This window comes from Mixophyes fleayi, chromosome 2 (assembly GCF_038048845.1).
Source record: "Mixophyes fleayi isolate aMixFle1 chromosome 2, aMixFle1.hap1, whole genome shotgun sequence".
Lineage (NCBI taxonomy): Eukaryota > Metazoa > Chordata > Amphibia > Anura > Limnodynastidae > Mixophyes > Mixophyes fleayi.
In genome coordinates this window covers 216,717,844-216,736,758 of record NC_134403.1, presented here as the reverse complement: position 1 = coordinate 216,736,758, position 18,915 = coordinate 216,717,844, and the positions used below count along the sequence as shown (strand labels likewise).

General features: G+C 38.4%; 1 protein-coding gene across 2 annotated transcripts in view; it reads left to right on the top strand.

Moving 5' to 3' along the window:
- The first annotated feature begins 14,232 nt into the window (after positions 1–14,232).
- The window catches only part of COL8A2 (collagen type VIII alpha 2 chain), a 134,068-nt gene continuing 129,385 nt past the window's right edge, over positions 14,233–18,915 (top strand). Inside the window, exon 1 of one of the 2 annotated variants that reach the window (XM_075195461.1) lies at positions 14,233–14,429. The gene's annotated coding sequence lies outside the window, so the exon portion shown is untranslated. Of the gene's footprint in view, positions 14,430–15,778; positions 15,980–18,915 lie in introns of those variants that run through there. The other variant, XM_075195463.1, reaches the window with a different exon arrangement.

Below are 18,915 nucleotides of genomic sequence, written 5' to 3'. Positions count from 1 at the left end.
CCCTTCTTCTCCCCTCTTACCTTCTTCCTCCTCTTCTGCTGATGTTGATGGAGTCCTGGTGGCTGCCGATTGAAAGAGCTGCGGACAAACTTGAGTATGGCAGGTAAGCACAATCTTCTTATTATAATCATTTTTTTGTACATTATGTGGCAGATTCAATTACTTGCTATGTTCTGAGGAACATCGCGGCTGTGCATTTTTACCGTTACTACGGTAATTTCTCAGCTGACTTCTCCTTACACCTCAATGGGGGCGTGAGAAAAATCAGCAGATATTTCTTGTAAAAATTCTGCAGCCACACTGTTCTGAACAACATGGTGGCTAAATGAATTTACATAGCATATTTACTTTGTATAGCGATAAAGGCATCCCACATGAATGGACTAAACTCCCCTGCACTGCTCCGGAGAAGCTACAGAGGAGAAGCAGACAGGACAGAATACCAGCTTCAAGGTAAGTAGGCTTTCAGTCAATTACTTTTATCGGTGCCTCTGGCTCTTCAGTGTTGTGGAACTACAAAGCACAGCATGCCCTACCAGAGGGCAAGCTGGAATCTGTCGTTCGACAAAAGCTGGAGAACCATAGTTAACACTGTATCCAGCCAGCCACATAATACACTTGTGAAACTGTCATCACAGAGATGAGCCGCTGGTTGTGCAGGCTTGTTTTGTGATTGCTAACATTATTTGTTGTTAGAAAGTTGTTTGTGTTTTTCTTGTTTTGTTTTTATTTATTATACAAATTGGGTTTGTAACTAGAGCACTGTGACCTCCCAGGGCGCAATGCTGAGCTTTCGTCACGGCTGGGAGAGACCACCTACAACTACCAAGGTAAGTGTGTGTGTGTGTGGTGGGGGGGCGCCAGTGCTCTTCCTCGCCCAGGGCACTAAAATTCCTAGTTACGGCTCTTGCCAGCTATTTCACTTTGCCCCACACTGGCCTAAATAGATAATGATACTAATGACAAGTATAGAAAACAATTATGTTTTGCCGCAGTCAGGCTTTTATGTAAAATGGGTATGTAATAAAGGGAAATTATAATGTCTAATTGAAAAAAACCACTAACAAAACCCTTGTCACACTTTATTATGAAATCACATATCTTTTTTCTTGATTCATCAAAATCTAGATGGAAATTCTTTTGTTCTTGCAATACAGTGGTTATTTTTTTTAATACAATTGGATTAGAAAAACCTCCATATAAGGGGACGCAACTGCTTGCTATAAATGCACGCCATTGAACTGACTGTGATTTGGAGTGACTGAGAGTCCCATTAGCTGCTCAGCCAATCAAAATAATTTTCTAACACTGGACGCTTGTGAGTGGCCAACGGCTAAGACCTGGTAAATTCAGGTCACAGTCATTCCTCTACATACACTCATAGTGAGCGTTTGGTTTGGCTTTTATGAGCTTTTTCTTCCATTGGATTACAAAAACAAAATAATTTCCCATTAGAGTAAAAAAGGAGAGATTTGATTTCATTTTGAAGTGGTGTACAAGAGCTGTCTGTGAGAGTTTTACTCCATCAAACTTTATTTTATAATATGTGTCTTTTTTTATGGTTGTGGAACTACATGTTCTAGAAGCCATTGACTGGAAAAGCATGCTGGTGCTTGTGGTTCACCAATGACTAGTATGTCCTTCCAGTTAATTGCTCCCAGTACATGCTGAAACATGTAACTCCACAATAACTGGTAGTAGTTAAAGGCAAAAGCCCCCCAAATTCTAAACTGATGAATCCCTGCTGCTCAAAACTGCATGAAAAGCATGTTTCACTTTTTATGCGTGGTCCACTGAGCAGCCACTTCCATGAAATTGGAATTCTTGGGTAGAAAAAGATGCATTTTTTTATGTGCGTAAAACGTTCCACTTAGTGCTCAGAAAAAAATATGAGTGTGTGTGTATATATATATATATATATTTATGTATGTATATCTATTGTGCTGTAGTTTATAAAAAATAAAGTTGATTGTTGAATGCCCTTTCTGCAGCTATAAATCTGGGAAAATTGACATCCTGCCTCTTAAATCTTGATATGAGAGGCTGGTACAACATTGGGTTTTCCTGACTCTCCTGGCACCAGTTAAATAGATTGCGTCAAAAGGGGCAAGGTCAGGATAGCTGGCAGGCCAAGGCATTGTGCCTAACTTCTACATAGAATAAAAGGCTCTGACTAACCATAGGTATTGTGGCCTCGCCTTAAGAGGGCATGATGCCAGTAGGTCACCTTATTCTTCTTTTCACAATCCTCTTTTTCACACAAGAGGATAGTATGCAGAATTAGTAAAACATTTTCATGATTTATATGTAGTTGTACTTCTATTAAAGCCTATAATATGAACTAATTTCTCATTGGAAGAGCCTTTACATTGATTGTTGTTGTAATATTGTCAGAATCCTGAATGGCTGCTTGCCATTGGAAGCAACATATTAAGATTTGTAAAAATTGTCTATTTTCATCTAAGATGATTCAGACTTAATGAAAATAGACAACTTGCTTCCGCATTTCTCTTGTATGTGCAGCTATATTCTAGACATTTTATTGTACAACTGCCATGAATTCCAACAGTAGAGCTGAGCTGGACTCATATTTCGCTTGATTAGTGAGCTCGTACCCAGGAGAGGTTTCAATCGGTTACAAAGGGAGCCAACTCCTTGCTAGAGCTGCCAAGAGCTGTCTGTGGAGGAAATCAGACCAAATTCCCTTACAAATTAAGGTGAGTAATTAAAGAACAATGGGCATTATTTAATGGTTAACCCACAAAGCCTTCAAAGACATGTATATGCAATGCCTCTCTTATTGATTAAAGCTTTTCAGCAGTCTATGCTTGTTGGACAGTGGAACCTGTATATATATTATATATTATGAATATTTCACATTGATTTACATGTAACGTTATTAGGCGAAGACTACATGAAAGCGCATGCACCAATCAACATTCATACAAAGATAAATGCTACAGTATGTACATAACTTTTCAAATATAGTTTTCAGACATCCTAAAAATCACTGTTCGAGAGACTTTAGAAATAATATTTGTCCTTGATGTTATATATTTAAATCTTAATGATTTTCCTTACAATGTAAATAGTTGGATCATTCCACACACAACCTGATCCTACAAGTTAGTGTAAGAACCACTTGCAGTCCTATTACTTCCAGCATCTGATTACATATACAGGACAATAACAGTCATCTCCACATGACATTTACCAACATGTCTAATAATATTCAGAATAATTTTGATTGGATTATTATTGCGCTTGCAGTAATTTGCAGATATCAGGCCAATTTTCTGACATCAACTGACCCATTTGGGTATGCTTGACATGTGGTGTAAGCCTAACAATTCCTTGAAAAAAATGGCATTTATAAAAACCAAACCTATCTGACACATTATTTTTTTTAATTATTTAAGAACATAAAGACAGAACTTTATTAAATGGGAAAGTGACAATGGTTAAAGAATAAAAATAGTTATAAATAAATGACACTTATACATATAAATAGAAAATATATTGTTTTTACTTTAAAACAGAATTAAAACACAGAAATGGACAACTACACTCACATACTCTTTTGTGTAATCTCCCACCTGGGAGAGTGCTAGAAAGTTTTGAGTATAATGCAGTAGCAGACTGATTCACGAAAACTGACCAACATATCTCAATGCTTTTTTTATACCTTATTTCTTCCTTACCTAATCCCCCTTTACCTCTGTGACATTACTGAAAGAGGTGTGCTGTATGTTAATCCATTTTACAACTGATTGTTTTCCCTCTTGACTCACATTCCTGTTAACGGTTCCCCAAAGTATATTACAGCTCCCTTCAGCAACATAGAAAATGTTCTGTATATATACACTTAACGGTGTATTTTTATATCATTGACACATGTTATTTTGTTGGTTCCACAGGTTAAAAATAGAAACACACAAACATGTATTATGTGAATTATTGTTTTCATTAGTTATGTTTCTGTTTAGGAAAATAATATGGATTTGGATTGACTAGAAGCCTTAAAATGAAATAGTTTTTGTGCTAAACTTCTTCCTGTCTGGAAAGGTTGTTAACCAAGCCTGAAATTATCTTCCATCTGATAAAAGGGGATCAGACAAATTAACAACATTACAAAAAACACTAAGCAGACATGATTTAAACACAGTAAGTAAAAGAAAAAGAATAAATGCACCAGTTTATAATGTCAAATTGCTTAGGTATGAACACCCCCTAATCAAATGATTATACAAATTTGTTCAGATTATAGGTGTAACTATTAGTCTGAAGGGTGCACCGAATCATTTGAAACATATATGAGGGATCTTTGCCCAGAGAAAGCAAACAAAGCGAAACACGCTCTGGTGTGCTTTTTTTTGTCTCTATTCCTGACCTGAAATTGTGTGCATGTGACCCCAAGTTAGGTCTTATCAGGCAGCTAGCAATTCACCAGGTTGGTATGATATGACTGAAACCCTCTGACACTATATAGATATCTTCTAGGCAGTCAGCAATACACTCTTTACCTATGAGCAGGATTGTATCTTACATGCTGCTTCTCATCACACTCACGATCAGTGAAGAGGCTATATATATACCCCTGGCAATAGATTGGGATGATTATCTCTATTGCAATGGTTATTTTTTGTGGGGCTTCTGCCTAGATTAATCTAGTAATATATTTCTAAGTTACATATTAACTTTGACCATAAAATATTACATAGGGGTAAACACAGTAAAAGCTGGTACACATTATCAACTCTTATTAAACAGTGAATAAAATCAGCTGATATATTATATAGGGAGAAGCTGCCAAATATTATTAACTATTATTGGATATTTAATTATCAATAATAGTACTGTGGGCTCACTCTAATATTATCGAAAGTGAAATATAAGAACAGATATTCTATCTCCCTTATAAAGAGGAGATAGATTTAGACTTTTATTATGAAATTACTAAAGCAGAGTAATTAATTCAGACACAAATTAATGTGTTTATTATTTGCAAAAGAGACAACAAAGCTATTGCAGTTGAATCTGCACTGTAATCACTATACCCAAGTTAATCACTACCTTTTGTTTTTAACGATTTGTGGAACCAGTGAACAAATTCTTCTTTTTAATACATATAAATAAAATATATGATTTTAAAATGTGATGGAACACCCTGGAGTACCCCGATACATACTTCTGCTCCTCTTCCCTATACATGATTTAAACACAGTACACTCTTGTGAGCAATACAACAACAGAACAAGTGACAAGAAAAGGATATTTTGGTAATCATTGACATTTTGCTTTCATACCTATTCTGATCATGCTATCATCTTGACAAACTGGGATATTGCAACATGTGTTCAGCATTAGTAAGATGTCAATCAAGCACACACAAGCTACTATTATTATAAACAAAGCAAACTATGAATTAAATTAACATGTAAAACTTATTATTTGATACATTTTAGGTCATCTAGACTTTCCTGTAATTTACTTATACCATCCCAATTGTTGCAAAACCTTGTTCAAATCCTTGTTAGTTCTGACAGATTAGTGGAAAAACTATAAAGTTGGTGGTTACATTTTTAAGTGTATAAAATAGGTGTCACTATTACCAGGAGCAGTGGTTTCGAAAAGGATATGGTGAATTTAGAATCCCAAAATTGGAATAAAATAATCTGTTTCCCCATCCCAACCAAAACTCCGCCCAAAAATGTGTACCTTTTCATGAAACTCCTGTTTTTGTTAAGTGCGGCCACTTTAGTGGCCCACGAATTGGGATGTCCTGCCAGACAGTAGTGAGGGGGGGCCCAGGATCAAAAATATATTTTAGACAAGTCATTTCCACCCCTCAGCCCCATCCGCCCAAAAAGAATCATAAACAACCCAAATGACATGTCTTTAGCAGCCAAAACGAGCTGCACTGGATTAGGCACTGTCAGTATATGAAAACACAAATCATAGCACTCTGTTGTGATTGGGTGGGCACTTCATTGTCCTGAACTGTATTCCAATAAAAGTAGAGCTTGTCGTCTGAGTATAGAGACAGTACAATCTGGACCACAATCATATGGATGACACCTTCGGCTTTGGGACTGCACCTCCTATGCACTGGAGCAAAGCAAATAAAATATTTTGGGCAGTCAAGCCCCCAACTGATCAGGGGTCTGTGTGTTTTCTACTGGCTGAATTTGCAGTAGTTCTGTCAGTGCCTAGCAGGGTAATGAACCACTTACACATAAATCCTTTCAACTACTTTGAGGACCCAACACCTGTCTCAAACAAGATCACTGAAAGTAGTCTTTTAATTTTGGTGTTGGAGTCGGGGCTTTGGAATGCCATTCTATTGTGGACAAAATTAAGCTTTCGTTTTGCATTACACGGTCATAATTCTTAGTATTTACCTTTTTGACATACTGCATGATTCACTAAATATATTATTTTTGCCACCGCATGGACCTCTAATTTAAACCTAGTTTTCCACTGTGCCAGTACGGTACGTGTCTGGTTTTACAGTTACTGTATAGGGTTTACACCTTTTTTTTACTATATGCAACATGTTTCGTATGTAAAATGTTTTGTCCTAGCTGTTAACCCCTTATCTTATGGCACTGACAAAGGCAGGCACAGGCCCACATGTCCAACTGGTACTTATATTCTCTTTGAGTATATTAAAATAGTTGAGAATGTATAGTGCACTTATTATTATTATTTGCAATGTGACATCCTAGCCCAGCCTCCCAGACCCAGCATATCACTGACATGGAGCAGGTTTACAGATTAGAAGCTGCTGGCTGCTGCTCCTCCATGATAGCAGGTGGCGTTCAGTGTAGGAGGCTGTGGGGAAAATAAAATCACAAAATCACATTATGTCACTCATTTCTGGTTTTAGCTGCCACCTAAACCTTGGTCTCCTCAGGGTGACTGCTTATGTTTCCATAGAGGTAGTGCCAGCCCTTGTAAACAGTCAGGTGAGATGGTTGGCAGGCAGGGATTGGCTGCAGCAATTGCACAGATGGTAACATGATGCATCATACAGAATGAATCTCTTCCATTGCATTGTTTGCTTATATTATTTTGATAATGCAAAAAGTTTGGCAATATATAGTAAATGTTAATAATTTCAAATCTATTTGTGTCATGCATTTTACAGTACATCTATATTGAACCTTAGGGTACTGTATACTGAATATAACATGATTAAAATGCTACATATGTATGTAGAAAGTCAGACAGAATTTTAGAATAAACAAAATTATATTTGTCTTATTTCAAAGTCTTATAAACAACTAATATAATTACCTAGAAATTCTGGTACCCAAAACATCATATATTATACACTGTATTATTACAAACCTGTCTCGCAGTCCTCTTCCCAGACACAGTGGGTGCTAACAAAGAAAGATTGCAAAGTTCATGGTAGTATAATAACAGGTACTTGGTATCATATAGTTATCTTACTGACACTTTCACTGATCAGGGTATTGACTCAGTCATGCTGTCCACATCTTCAACATTATCAGAGTCTGTCTCTTCACACTGATTTAACTTCACTTCAATCTGATTTAACTTTCTGCAGTCTTACCTTCTCAGGATCAATTAGAGGTATCTTGGGACCCAATGCTTCTGAATCTTTCTGAACTTGTTACTGCACAACTGTATTTATGTCTAACCCTGATAGATGTTGTCTGACATTGCAACAAAAAGGCTTTAATACTGATCCAGAAGCTATAGACAAATGCAGGGCTTTACATTTGAAGGTGCTATAGGATGTACATTTGAAGTTACAATATAAGAAAAAGTTCTGATGGAGATCGAAGTTTACTTTTTCCTGGCACCAGAGATGACACCCCATTACTGGCCTATCCCAGAAGTAATTCCATTCATGCCACATGGTTCACATTGTCACATAGGTACATGCATACACTGTGGGAGTTACACACTCAAGACTACCCCCGCCCGAAGCAGGTACTTAGAACATCATTGGGATATCACTTACTTTCCCAGTGTGTTCATAATTGTGTTACATAGCTGTAATATATTGAAAGCTATATAACTGACATCACTGATCATTGAATTTGGCTCCCAAACACAGTGTTATTATCGAAGGGTGTCATTGACATTTGGTGGTTGGCAAGCAGATAATAGTGTAAAGGCATCTATACATCACTTCTACCTTTGTTGGTCAACATATACATAGGTGCACACTTCATCTGACCAAGATAATTTTCAATCTGTGTATCTGACATGCACATTCCTGTAAGTTTTGAAGGTAGGAATCAAAAGCATGTCTTGCATAAGTGAAAATGTCACAGCTGAGCATGGCCTTGTTTCAAATTGCCCACTCTTAGTTTAGATTGATTGTTTGATCCTCAAACAGTTCTATTCAAGGGCAGGCTGGGCTGGGGGATAGGGGGGTATATGGCTGCTCCCATAGTGGACTACCTTGGGCTGGGTCACTGGGCCACCTGCATTTTTTTCCTTTAAAATGTTCCTAATAGGCTGCTGGGTCTAGACTTGCCCAATGAGCTAAAATTAGCCAGCCCTCCCCTGGTTCTGTTATCAGCGCTCCAAGGTGAAATTTCTTTTGAATAGTGCATAGCAGCTACTCCAGCTATCAAACCCCTCAACCAACAAAGGAGCAAATCTAAAATTAAAAAAAAACAATTAGAGCCAGAGAGCACTCGTAGTGCAGTAATTATACAGGTAAGAGTTGTTTTGGCAGCAGGGGGGAGTCCTACACAATATTAGGCAGGTGGTTTTAATGTTGTGGCTGATCAGTGTTGTATATATGTACCACTTTGCTTTTTGCAATCTATATTACACCCACACACCCACATGTGCTGTGGCTTCTGTCTACGCACCTTAACCTCTATGACCTTGGGATGGGAAAGACTGTGCTACAGCCAGGTGATTGACCTTAGGGTGTCAGCTGGTAGATGTCATTGAGGATACACTACCAAAATTCATCCATGCATCCATTTTTGTGGATCAGACACACAGTCCTAATGCATGATTATAAGTGTGACCCCCCCACTTGCTCCTGTCCATCCATTGTCCTTGCAAAATATAGAGTCCATATTTTACCAGGCACAGTACAGTTGAAAAAACACTGTTTGCACCTCCCAATGGCATGTGTAGGAATCTTGTGCTGCTCCACTGGTTTATAAATAATGCTTTGTTTACATAACATGTAATTTGTTTAAGAGTATTCATTGTTACTTTAATTGCAACTGCTCAACAAGTTTCAGAAATATTTCCTGACTTGAGAAAGTACATTGATTATTTTGCTTATATTTCCTATCTCTATCCACATGGTCAACAGTCAGACTGAGTTCACAGTTGGCAAAGTGGGTTGACCAAGAGGTTAACATCTGTCCTCAAATATTACACAAGTGACTATTAGTAGTACAAATCACACTGGAAGCTTTGAAAAATTAAACTTGAAATATGACACATCAGTCCTGGCACACAAGTGTCTGCACAGCTGTATGTTCTGTTGATACACTGACTAAACTCACTTGAATCTATTCGGATTCCATTCACAAACAGAAATATTCCCTAATTAGACTATACTTGATATAATGTTAATCAACCAAAATTACATAATTATTAGAGATGCTCACTGGTTTTGGTTTTGGATCTGGATTAGCTTCGTGTTTTGATTTTGGTAAAACCGCTGTCGTGTGTTTTGGATCTGTATTTTTTAGAAAAATTGCTAAAATATGCTTAAATCACATAATTTTGTTCTGTTTTTGTTCCTACATTATTATTAACCTCAATAACACTAATTTCAAGTAATTTGCAGTCAATTCTGACCACCTCACAGGTCACAATATTAATTTCATACACTTTAAAACAAAGACTGCAGCAGTTCTTGCCAGTGATAAGAAGAAGGCCATTGTCATGCCTGGGCATAAGACCAAAAAATCCACCTCTTATGTGTGTAATTATTCTTGCCCAAATCCTGACAACAGTTGGCTTACTATTTCTACCGTTTGTTAAGCTACAGTCAGTAGAGGTAAGAACCTTAACCATCTCGGATCCTCTTCCATGTTACGCCATTTCATGCGAGTTCATGGAAAGTTCTTGGGAAAACAGAAACTTATGCTAAAAAATTACAACAAGCAGTCCAGCATCAGCAACCTCCCTTCTCTCATCTAAATCCCAGCACCTGCAATCTACACCCCCAACACCTTCATCATCAATATCCTCACAAGTGATCGGAGTTAGTCCTGCATCCAAGTTGCTAATGCGAGATGACTCCTCCCCAATCCAAGACTCCTCACAAGAATACTTGTGCGTTAGGCCCACTGCTGCTGCTCCTGCTGCTGGCGATGGATCTTCAACCCAGAAGCAGACCAAGAAGAAAACTACTAGAAGTTTACAACAATTGACTGTTAAACAATCCTTAGCAATATTGAAAGCTGTCACCCAGTCACAGAGTGGATCACAGATGCCATGGCAACTATGCTAGTATTAGATCTGCCTCCAATATCCACTATTAATACAACACGGGTTAGACAATTGAGGTCTTGTGTCCCTGTTACCAAATTCCATCACAACAACATTTTACTAGAAAAGCTATTCTTCACCTCTACCAAAGGTTTGTAAAAATGTAATTATTGGGCTACAAAATGCCATTCTACCCACTGTGCACTTAACCACAGATATGTGGACAAGCGGAACTGGGCAAACTAAAGATTATATGACTGTGACAGCCCATGGGTTGGTGATTCGCCTTCACCAGCAGGAACAGCAGCAGCATGTACCCAAGTATGTCACATTTTTCTGAGGCAGGTTACTCTGTGTATCATCTGCTTCACTAAGAGGCATATTCTTATTATTATTATCGTAGATTTGTAAGCCACCACAGTGCTCCACAGCGCTGTACAGTAGGGAAGACAAGGGTGCACATAAAACAAGACATATCTAAACAAGCACAGACATGGCAGTTAAAATGAATGGAGACATGAAAAAAAGGTATGGAGGACCCTGCTCATTAGAAAGCTTACATTCTAAATGAAAAAGGGCACAGCTGAAACAAGAGGAGCGAGTGTGGCTCAGAGTGGAGATTGGGATAGTTGTGAGCGTGCATTAGTGTGAATAGTGTTATCGAGGATAAGGTCACCTCTAAAAAAGAGATGGGTTTTCAAAGAGCATCTAAAGATTTGAAGGCTGTGGGAAGGTCCGAATGAGAGTGGTAGGGAATTCCATAGGTGGGGAGCAGCACGGGAGAAGTCTTGAAGGTGGGAGTGAGAGGTGGTTATCAGAGATGAGAAAAGGTGCAGGTCAGAGGTAATACTGCTGACAACCTGTTTGAAAAAGTAAGAGATGTCATTGCAACATGGTTTATCCTGCTTGGACTCTCCTGAGGATATGTGATTTCTGCTAACGCCACCAATATTATTAGAGCATTACAGCGGGGCAATTCCATCACATTTCCTGTTTTGCTCACACAATCAACTTGGTGGTACAGAACTTTTTAAAAAATGACAATGACATGCAGGAGATGCTGTCTGTGTCCCAAGATATTTAGGGTCATTTTCGGGATTGTGCAACAGCATGTAGGAGAATGCAGCAGCTGCAAGAAGAATAGAATTTGAGGGGGAATGTACTTTAGTCCAGCGAAGAAGTCACCTGTGAAGAGAGTGCAGACACTGTTAGCTTGAGTCAAGTGATTCCCCTAATTAGACTTTTTGAGAAGCAGCTAGAGAAATTGAAGGAGGAAATGAAACAAAGCAAATCCGCTAACTATATTGCAATTGTAGATTAAGTACTTAATTTGCTTCACCAGCATCCAAGAGTTATCAACATCTTGAAATCGGATCCCTACATTTTTCCAACTGTGCTTGATCCTAGGTTTAAGAGCTATGTCTTTATTTCCCACTGTCCCAGATCACAAGAGATGCAATCAGCTTGTGGTCAGCAGGCTGACAAATCAAGTGGTACATGACACAATGATGTCTCCTCCTTCAGTTTCTCTGCCAACTGCTTCTAGGAAAAAAATAAGCTTTCCCAAGACACCCAGTGGTGATGCAGATGAGTCTGCACAACATTTTGACATTTGGGCTGGTCTAAAAAAATTGGCCAAAAATCATGACAGCTCTGCCATAATATGAACTACAAATTCCACGAGGAAGGCCATTAACGGCAATTACATCAAAGTACACAGACTTCTGTGATGGTGGATTCCAGCGGGGATGAATTAGTATTGTTTGAGGAAGACGTACACAATAATGAGGGTGAATATGATGACAGTGTAGATTGCAGGTGCTGAAATCTAGCTAAGAGAATGGAGCTACCTGATGCTGGTATGCTTGGTAATATTTTGGGTAGACTTGGCAATTTTATGTTTTTCTACAGTAAACTTTCACCTTTATTAGAGAGGATTTTTTTTCTTTAAAAAGGTACAAGCTTTTTATTTACATTTTTGTTTTCCTGACTTAAAACCACTATGCACTTGAACATAGGCTTTAGCACATGAGGTAGAGGGATTAGTATCATCATGACTGAGACTGGAGAGTGAAACAACAATGTCACTCCTCCTGTTTCTGTATGAGCTAGGGCACAGTAGAATGCCACTGGAGACTTTGAAGAACACTGACAGCCCTATTATTACAATTTCTGTTTCAGCACTGAACCCTGCCACCTCTCCTGTTTCTAAGTGAGCTATGACTATGGTACAGTAAAATGTAACTGCAGATTTAGTCCAAGCCAGCCAGCGCTATAATTTCTATTTCAGCAATGACAATTAGCAATTTTGCAATGGAGCTCTCCTTTGTGTGTAACCTCTATAACACAGTAGAATTTGACCGCAAAGTCAGAAGAAAAGCCTGCCAGCTCTAGTATTTGTATTTCAGCAATGACAATTAGCAATTGAGCTCTCCTCTTTGTGTGTAGCCTATATAACACCGTACATTCTGGGAGTGCAGATTTAGAAGACCAAGCCTGCCCTATTAATTCTATTTCAGCAATGACAATTAACAATGGAGCAATGGAGCTCTCCTGAATTTGACTGTAGACTTTGAAGAACACTGTTACCCCCTCCTCTTTCTATTCTACCTATGTTGCTGCCCAACTGTTCTACAGACTGTGCTACCCCTACTGTGTCCCTCTGTGAAATGGCGCTGGACCACCGTGGAGGGCGGTAATTATGGAATCCAAAACTCGTGAGATCCGACTAAGTAACGATGACGTGTTGCCTTGTTTTAAATTCTGAAAAAGCGCGAATGTACCGAGCCGGCTCTGCTCGGTACTCGGATCTGCTAAGTTCGGTTCTCGGGGAACCGAGCCTTAGCATCTCTAATAATTATACAAATATGTTATTTATATTTGTTTGTTAGTGTATTATATGTGTGAATTAGCCTCATCACTAATTACCCAGTGAAATGCCCATCAGACATTTAGCATACCTGTCTAGAGAACAAGTAGAAGCAGTAACTGCCTGAAGTGTAAGAGGAAATTGTCATTATTTGCTGGATGCTGTACCAGATTGACATCTAAATAGACTTCATTGGGTATATTTACTAAACTGCAGGTTTGAAAAAGTGGAGATGTTGCCTATAGCAACCAATCAGATTCCAGTTATCATTTATTTAGTACATTCTACAAAATGACAGCTAGAATCTAGTTGGTTCCTATAGGCAACATCTCCACTTTTTCAAACCCCCAGTTTAGAAAAATATACCCTTATGTTTTTTGAGGCACCTCATCACCAGATATATGAAGAGGTCCACTAAGGAACACTATAAATTGCCAGAGTATGACAAGTACTTGGCATAACAGTACACGTTGCATTCTAAGGAATACTTTCCCTTTAAGAGAAAATATGTCCCTTTATTTCACCAAAACATTTATTTCCCCTCCAATGTTTCCCTGCTTCACAGCTACAGTAGTCATATTGCTTACACTGCATCATATTGCTTTATTTCTCTTGTAAAATCACAGCTAAATTGAACTAGCTTTCTAGTATTACAGTAACTTGGGCAAAGTCATCAACTCCTCCCAAAAGTACTTTCCTTCCATAGAAGGCCCCCACCCCTCTTGTGGTCACACCTCTCTTTCAATTTTTTTTTCTTTAAAAAGAAATAACATGAAAAGAAAAAAAATACACTTTTGGGTCTGTGAAACTGAAAAGTAATCTGGGGGCTGGAATCCACTCAAAACCTCTAGGTCTCTGCCCCTTCACTCTTCTTACACTCTCCCGCCCCTCTTTCTTAAAGAGAGTTTACCCATCCTGAGTATTCACATGTTAAACTTTCTCTTGTGCTGAGCTGTACACAGCTGACTGCAACCAGGCTGCAAGGTGCAAGTAGTAGCTGACTGTTCTCAACATCCAGCTGTTCCCCTTGGAGAGAATCATAGCTGTCTTCATCAGGAACCAGAGAGGGAAGCAACCTGATGTCAGACACACAGCTGGTATCACTACGGTGAGCTGTAGTTCTATGTGGGCAATCTTTCCGAGTCTTTTTTCCTTTTTAATCATTAGGAATTGCTTTATTTAACCATATAATGCAGCTACTTGATATTACGTGGCCCCAGAAAGGAGAAAGTTATATTCATAGATTTGTGGGGAATGCAATACACTAGAAATGGTTAATGAGAAGTGTTTTTCTAATAATTGTAACCATGGTGAATATTTTTGTTGGAAAATGTCATCTTGATACTGAATTGTATGTTGTATATTTTCAAGGAATCATAAAATTAAATGTAGCACAGCAGGTGCAGCAATTCTCCTATAATAAACAATAATACATTTGTTTTTGTATAAGGAGCACATGAGAGGAAGTTTTCTTATGTCTATGCATTATGAGGATATGAAAGATGGGTGTCTTGCTGCATGTTTATTAGGAGTTTATACTATAGGTGTACTTATGTCCGTGTATTGCAGATGTTGTGATGTTTGTGTATTAGGAGGACATGAGAGGTAGGTATTCTAACACCTGTGTATTAGGAGGGAGGATAGGGAAAAGGTCACTACAGGGGTGAAATGAGTGTGTCCTCCTAATGTATATATTAGGAGAACATGAGAATGATGTATTTTGACGTCTGTGTAGTAGGATTTGGTCATAGTTAGACACACTGCTTCCTGTGTATTAGGAAGAAATGACGTATAATATAGATGTTCTTATTTCTATGTATTAGGAGAATGGGAGAGGTACAGTAGGTATTCAGATATATATATTAGGAAGATGTAATAGACAGGTATTCTGATGTAAGTGTATTAGAAGATTGTGAGACGTAGGTTTACTGCTATCTGGATATTAGAAGGACTGGAGAAGTACTATAGATGTTATGTAGTCTGTGTGTTAAGAGAATAGTAATGAGACGTCTGTGTATTTGGAGAATGTGAGAAGTACTCTATGTATTTAGATTTAATTTATGTGGACAAGAATACCTGAGAAGTAGGTATTTTGACATATATGTATTAGGATAATGTGAGGGGTTAGTTGCAGGAAGGGAAAGGCAAGTTTTCTGATGTCTGTGTATTAGTGGGACATGTGGAGTGGGTGTTTTTTAATGTTTGTTTTAGGCAATTGTGAGAGGTAGGTATCCTACTGTTTGTGTATTAGAAAAAAATAATAGGTACTAGGAGTGTTCTGCTGTCCATATATCACTGAACTGTATGGTTCTGATGTGTGTGTGTGTGTGTATATATATATATATATATATATATATATATATATATAATTAGTGGGACATGAGAGGTAGGTGTTCTGATGTCTATGCATTAGGAAGATGTGAGAGGTAGCTGCTCTTCTGCCTATGTATTAGATGTGAGGGGTAGGTGTTCTGTTTCTTATGTATTAGGCAGATGTGAGAGGTAGGTGTTATGTTGCCTATGTATAAGATGTGAGAGGTAGGTGTTCTGTTTCTTTTGTATTAGGCAGATGTGAGAGGCAGGTGTCCTGATGTCTATGCATTAGGAAGATGTGAGAGGTAGCTGCTCTGTTGCCTGTGTAGTATGCAGATTGGAAAGGTAAGTGTTCTGTTGCCTATGTATTAGATAGATGTGAGAGGTAGGTGTTCTGTTTCTTTTGTATTAGGCAGATGTCAGAGGTAGGTGTTCTGTTTCTTTTGTATTAGGCAGATGTCAGAGGTAGGTGTTCCGTTGCCTACATATTAGGAAGATGTGAGGGGTAGGTGTTCTGTTTCTTTTGTATTAGAAAGAGGTAAGCAGTAGGTGTTCTGTTTCCTTTGTATTAGGCAAAAGTGAAGTGTTCTGTTGCCTATTTAGTAGAAAGATGTGAGAGGTAGGTATTATGGTTCTTTTATATTAGGCAGATCTGAGGGGTTAGGTGTTCTGTTGTCTATGTATTAGGCAGATGCCAGAGGTAGGTGTTATGTTACCTATGTATTAGATGTCAGAGGTAGGGGTTATGTTGCTTATGTAAAAGGTGTTCTGATATTTAGAAAACAAGTGAAGGTGAGAATGTGCTTTGTGTCTGTATTTTAGAATAGAAATAGATGAAATATATATTCAGATGTCTGTAAATTAAGAGAATATAAAGGTTCTGTGTTTTGGCACACTATGTATAAATCAATGGAAGGTCACATGTGTCTTAAAAACTACTTTAGAAGTGTAAATAATCCATTTTAGAACATGCCTTGCTCCAAATATATCATCCATGATAATCTCATTCCTCCATGATCTTATACTGCATTAAGTATACCATGAAAGTTTGTATCAATTCTTCTGAAGCTGGTTCATCTATTTCTTCTGCTGGCTTTCAGCTCACTATGACCACACCTCTCGCTGCAGCATCATTATACCTCAATATGTCAGTGGCAACTTTTATTTTTCAAATATAATGTCATGTTTTAAATAAACTTGTTAGAGTTAGTGGTAGACTGAGCTACAATTTTGAGGTTTTATTCCACTTAGAGATTCTTAGTTCAAGTTTGGAGTTTTGCTAGTGGTCCATGAGTTAATGTATTTTATTCTTTAAAACATAATTTATCAATGTGAAGGTGTCATGATGTCTGTGAATTAGTATAAGATAGAGGTATGTTTTATTGTCCTTGTATTAGGAAGAGGTAAGTGATATGTGTCACAATGTCTGTTTATAAGAATTTGATAAAAAGTGTTTTATTTGTGTTATTAGCAGGTAAAAGGTGTTATGTGTTAGATGTAAGTAAACGATATCTAGCCTAATGTCTGTGTTTTAGGAGAAGGTAAGAAGTATGCAAACTGATGTCTGTGTGTTAGGAGGAAATAAGATGAGCATGTCTTAATGTATGTGTAGTAGCAAGGAGGTGAGAGGTATGACGTAACAAATATGTATCGGTTGGCGGTATAAGGGATGTGTTGTGATCTGTGTATTAAGAAGAGAATAAAGGTATGTGTCCTGATGGGTGTGTATGAGAAGGAAGTGAGAGGTATCTGTCTTAAAGATTGTCTATTGTGAGTTAGAGGTGAAAGGAATGTTTTAGAAGGTATGTGTCTTGATGTCTGCGTATTAGGAGGCGAGAGGCATGTTTCTAGATTTTGTATATTAGAAGCAGGGGAAGAATAGGTGTCGTAGTACACTATAGCTAGCCAAAGACACACAATTGTACTTTAATAAGATTACTTCCATACATCCCAACCGTTACAATTTATGCTGCACAGTCCACATTTGAGGGCCTTGTTTCACGCTCCCGATCGAGACCACTTTATTACACGGGTGGGAAAGGTGGGAAATATTCTGTTCACTGCTTTTCTGAGTAGTGAACGGGTGTTTGGAGGGGAGGAGAGAACAACAGGTGCATATTACATACTCCGAGAAAGAGGGTCAGAGGGTGGAGTAGTTTCATTGTAATTGGACACATTGGGAATTTATCTGCCACAAACTATATTACTGATGGGAAGGTCAGAATAAATGTCCCAGAATAGTTGCTAAGCTATAAATGATCGCACACACTGCGCCAGTTTATGCTTAGTCTACTCCTTCTAGTTGGTGGAGGTCATAGGAGGCTCTTTTTGTGTACCCCCATACACACAAACATACACACACACACACACACATATGCGCACTGCTGCTGCCAGAGAGTGGACCTAACCTCTCCCCTATCTCTAACTTATACAAACGTAAATACAAATGAGACTCTGACAGTTTCAGACCCAATAGTAGCTATACACCCCCACGACCACCCCAACTACCACTGTAGGTCTGCCATTTCCTGAATGCACTAGCTGCTTTGTTACCTACTGTGTAGCTCCCTGTGACGGTGAAACTGGTGGGTGAAATTACTGTAAATGTTGCCAACACCCCACAAGTTACCACCTATAACGTGACAACCTCTACTTCCAGGGAGTGTTGTAGAGAAGTTGGAAATCTTTCTGATGATGGTCAGCGCTTACAAGCTACATGGCTGAATAAGATCAGGTGGAAGTTCTAAACCGCTATGGAAGAAATTGGTTATATTTAATATAAGTTATGTTCTATGAGAGACAATGAAATGTTGGGCTCGTCTTGTGATCTCACGCATTTGAGGAGACCCCATAACATAAACTCAAAAGATGTTAGTCTGGTGGGAGTGTAAGTAGAGACAGAAGAGCAAATCTCTTGATAGGGGATTGGATTATGCCTCTTCCTCCATAGAGGATGGTTGTTTTTCTTTTAGAATCAAGGAGCAGAATAGAAAGACTCTTATTGCTGCTTCAGACCTACCTAAGGATTTTTTTACTTCCTTAGATTGCCCTAACAATCCCATAGGTTAGGTAGGCAGAATGGAAGGGATATTGAGTGACAAACAGTGTTGTTAGCAGTGTCATACAACCATATTGAGAACAGAACCAGGCCCGAACATGAAGGACACATTATTTGAGTACACTTTCCCTCTGTACATCCCGCTGTGTTATATAATTTATAATAGCTTTCAGAAATAGCACAAAGTCTGAGTTGGTGTATTTGTATCATGTTGCACCAGTGG